Source organism: Octopus bimaculoides, chromosome 4 (genome assembly GCF_001194135.2).
Source record: "Octopus bimaculoides isolate UCB-OBI-ISO-001 chromosome 4, ASM119413v2, whole genome shotgun sequence".
Lineage (NCBI taxonomy): Eukaryota > Metazoa > Mollusca > Cephalopoda > Octopoda > Octopodidae > Octopus > Octopus bimaculoides.
This window is the reverse complement of record NC_068984.1, coordinates 52,809,609-52,814,852: the sequence shown is the minus strand read 5'-3', so window position 1 is coordinate 52,814,852 and position 5,244 is coordinate 52,809,609.

Here is a 5,244-nt window from a genome sequence, read left to right as displayed (position 1 = left end):
TAATCTTTCCTATAGAAGTGGATCTCACTTCTCAAAAGAAATCAACAGTACAGTAGGGTTTGTGACCTATATTTCACAAATTAATGTTTTCTAAACCAGAGTTAACAACATTAACCCATTTGTGATATTTCTGTGTGTGTATGTGTATATATATATATATATATATATAGTGTCACCTTCAAAACAATGAAGAATTTCAAGTAATTTAATAAAGTATCCAATTATGTTAATTGCTATATTAAGCTAGTGTTTGAGGCATGACAATAGGTTCTTAAATAGAGTTATGTTAGAAAGTTATTTTCATGCCATACCCAAATTCACTAAGAGCGGAACCAGGTTGTTGGCTTAGCTAACCTCTAAAAGTTATCTACCTATTCCATGGCATCTGCTGACATCATCTCTAGTCACATGATATCAATCTCTTGTTTTAAAGTGAACTAAATCAAAACTGTTTCACTGAAATTTCATGCTAATTTGTTTTTAACATCAACTTTTTAATTACAAGGTTATTTTACTAAATTCTTCATTATTTTCAATATTATCATAAAATATCAAAATGAAGTTAAAGGGCATTGATCATAGCTGGTAGGGAGACAATATCTAGTATATTTCTCCAACACGTGGTGAACGTTCATTTTGAGGTGCCAAATACTCTATAAAAAAAAACTCTTAAATAATCTCTTCTCTTCAATGTAATAAGTTACAAAGTTCTTTTTTCCTGAAAAATATATTCTTTACTTTCATCTTAACTAATCCCTAAACTCTCTCCTCTAAAACATTCAAGTCATAGCTAGTCCTAAAATTGTAGTTGAGTAAATTCTTGTCTTTCACATACAATACCATGCTTTGCATGGTCTAATCTTGTCAACCCTACCAGTAAATGCTGAATTCCAATTACCATTTAATGACAAGCAAAAATCTCCAGCTTCCACATACTGTTTTCTTCACAGATTTTCCAATGTCACCAGTGATCAAAGATCAAAGCACAGGAGCAGAAATGAACCAATGAAATAGCCTATATGTGGTCAATCTGGCTGCTAGAAATATACACGCTTTGTTAAATATAGGATTCATTGGATAATGCAAAACCTGATAGTTTTTTAAAAAAGGGTGGGACAGTCATGGCCGGAATGCTTTTGATCATGCTTGACTTAGGAGTTATGTGACAAAAACTGAAAAAGCAGCATTCTATAAAACAGATTTCTACCGAATAATTTTTTGGAACCTTGTTTGATCAGTGGACAGTTGGCCACCTATCAAATGGTTTCATCTAATAATTAGCTTTACATTTCACCATTAGCTTCAACTGGCCCAGTGCAAATCCTCTGTAATCATCAACATGTATAACTGACAATAACTTGCAGTGATTCTCTAAATCTTTGAAGATATAACTTTCCTCAATCATCAATTTGTAAAATATTCAGTTAATTCTTGGTTGATACAATATTAACCAATGTGACAGCACATTCAATAATTGCTACTGAAGAAATTCAGTTTTACAAGTTAGATTAAATTCATTCAGCGACAGACTTAATGATGCATGGTTCATTTTTCTGTTGCTCTATCCATTTTGTAACTTTGAAAAAAAAAAATATTTGGCATCTTAGCAAGTAACATTTGAAGAAGTGTTCAGTTGGTTAAGTGCTCAATTCTGTAATATTAAGTGAAAGAAACAAATATCTATTTCACTTCCACAATTTGCACTTTGAAATGACTGCTTCTAGTTTGGTAAACAAGAATAATTATATGTACATATGACACTTTAGTTGATAGTCTGATTGTGTCTCTGAATACTTCACTATTAAACACACCTAACAAACAGTTCCTGCGTGAGAGCTGAATATCTCTGGTAGTTTTGTCTATTTCATTGAAAAAATGTCACAATTTTAATCTATCAGAAAATATCAGCCAGACAACTTTATACCTTAGATTCTTTTTGCAATTCTCTGAACTTGCATTTTCTTTAAACTCTTAATAACATAAACACAAACTAAAACTATAATACAAATCAAAAACAGTTCAAGCCTAAAAACACTGACCTCTTCATAACCTATTAGACATGCCTTACATGAATAATATTCCACAATTTTCAGCTGTATTATAGAATAGATATAACAAAAAAAAAAAAAAAAAAAAAAAAAAAAAAAATTACAAGACGTAAGAAATTTTGAATATAGACTCAAAGCTATGGTCACTTTTCACATCTCCATCAATACTTTAGTTCTAACTCATAAATTTAGTTTGAATTACCAAAACTGATTACTGCAAGGAAGTAATAAAACTTGTTTCTATATGTTAAACTTAAATGGCTTAATGTGAAAAGCTGACAAAATGGTTTGAAAGGACATTTAAAGATATGAAGGCAGAAAATGTAACTGGAACATGAGATAGAGAGAATTGAGATTATCTGATAAAAGTGTGGATACTTAGTTATTTGCATAATCAAACAGGTTGTTGTTTAGACCAAGGTCAGCCCTGATCAAGCAAACCTACAACCAAAGTCATTCTAGCCATAAACATTTCATAGATTTCCTATATGAAGGGAACCCAGGATCACATTCAACTTCCTTTTCTAACTATAATTTGAGGGGGATTTGTCTGCTATTTTAGAAGGTTGAATGGTCACATAAAAGCCTTGGTTTGTAGCCAGTCAAGAAATTCAGGGGTTTGTGATACTTAATGATTAATGAATCTCAACTACTACAAGGATAAAAGAAGTGCTCTAAAAAGAAACAACTACAGAAGCATCAGATACACCAAATTACGGAAGTAGTAATAGCATAGCAAATTAAGAAAAGAATTAGCTTAAAAAAAAAGAATGGGTCAGCACCAAGACAGGTTATCACAGTGCCCTCTTCATAGTGAATTTCTTAGCTAAGAGTAAGCCACTATACTTAGCTTGTTGACCTGGTGAAGGCTTCAACGGGGTTCCATGCTCTGTTATCTGTTGACCACAGATTTAGGCAAATGGTGTGTGAAAAGCCATGCAAGCCACCAGCGATTTGAAAGTTAGTTAAGAGTTTACTGTGGAATTCAGTCAGCAGGTTGGTGTCCAAGGCTTGGTTCTCAACCCTGCTCCTGTTTATCATAGCTCTTTAGACTGTAATGGAGGGGTTTAAGACTGTTTGTTCATAGGATCTCCTGTATGTCAACAACCTAGTTCACTTAGTAACAGCCAAACACAAAAGCAAAGCTTGGAATCGAGAGGCCTTCAAGTAAAGGAAAGAAGACAAGACTATTGCCATCAGGGAAGTAGCCATGCACAGTATGCAGAAAAAGGGTAAGTAAGAACTCTGTACAGTATACCAAATAAGAAGTAGGATTACAGATAGGCTCACAGAAAGACTTCATATATAGTAAATGCTTAGAAGTAGTTAGCAGCAAGAGCAATATGAAATAAATTCTTTCAAATGATAGGAAGGCTCTCTAAAAGTATTAGATAGCTTCTGTTACCTAAATGGTCTAATTAACAGTGGACAAAACGTATTCTGAGAGTACATTAGCCAAAATAAGAACAGGGTAGAAAAAGTTCAGTGAGCTATTATTTCTGCAAGCAACAAGGCGATTCTCTGAGTGAAGGGCAGATTGCATGATGCTTGTGTCTGAAGTGCAATGTTGCATGGTAGCAAAACATGGGCACTGAATGCAGAGGAAGTGCAAAGGCAGAAAAGATATTAAGCAAACATGCTCTGCTGGGTGTATAATGTTAGTGTGCATGAACAATGGAGCATAAATGAACTGAGAAAAAAACTGGGTATAAGAGTAATCAAACATAGCATGCAAGACAGAAGACTACACCAGTATGGACATGTGATGCATATGGCAGATGACAATAGGGTAAAGAAGTGCCAAGTGATCCAAATGGAAGGATCACGTAGAAGAAGAAAACTAAGCTAACTGTAGGAAATGGTGATCTCAAGAAATTAAACCACAATAAATGGTAACAAAACCCATCTAACAAATGGTAGAAAAGACTGGTCCAGTATGTGCAAGTATGGAAAAGTGGATGTAAAATAATTACGAACATACACCACACATAATAAATCTCTTCAAATGTCACATAATTCATTTTAGGTAAAAATTCTGTTTCCAGGTATACACAAAATATATATATAGCTCTAAAAACTATATATCCATACACACAGTTGCATATATAAACTTACTTACATATACTCTTTTTTTATTCTGTATGAGTAATTATAGTTTGCATCTACCCAAATTAAAAATATAAGCTAAGTTCACTCTAAATTGGTTATATGGGTATGTGTATATACATACTTTAAGAATCAATACATAGAACGTGAAAGTTGTCTACATTTGAATATGTCTGATCTAACGGACTTTCGTTATTGCGTACTGAAGTTAGATATATCTGGAGCTGAAACTGTATGAAAATGAAGAGCATCAAATCTGAAATATTCTTCAGTTACAGCAAAAATGACATTTTAGAAATAAAATAGTTGTTGCTCTCATGAGGAGTTATAGCAGATATATCAATGATTGTAAAGCAGCAACATTGATAATAGTAAATCAGCAATAGGTTGCTCCAAGAGCCACTATGAACAGCTTGCAGATAACAGACTTGACGAAAAGATTTAAGCACACCTGATGGTAAATAGATGAATGCCTGTATAATTATTTAGTTCGATTTTTCAACAGCAAGACCATTACAAAACATTGATGCTCTTTTTAAATTCATATCAAGAGATGTCCTCTACAGAAATATGTCTAAGTATTAAATAATGAAAATGGCAGGTTACCTTGTTCATCGCAAGCAACCAAAAATTTTTTTCTTTCTAGGTGTTGATTCTTAAAGGGTGCTATATAAGTAAATATCTAAATTAACTTTGCACTTGCCAATGATGAATCATCTGTTTGGCTTTTAACCCCAACAAAAAATTTTAAATGCAATAAATAATAAGCAAGTTTTGAAAAAAGTATTTTCATAAAGATTTTTTCTTAAAAGGCTGCAGAAAATGAGAAGCTAAAACAAACCAATAAGACTAAGTTCTAAAAAAAATAAATAAAATCAACACTGAAGGCCACAAAGAGAAAGCATAAGTGAATACAAAAAGAAACTATATATTGAAGGACAATTCAAATAGATGGGTCAAGGAGGAAAATAAATAAAAAGTAGACAATAAGCATGAACAAAATTTAAAATGATAAAGGGGATCACTTATGATATTGATAATATTTATTAGGGATTTCATTACAGAAAAAAAAAAAAAAAAAAAAAAAAAA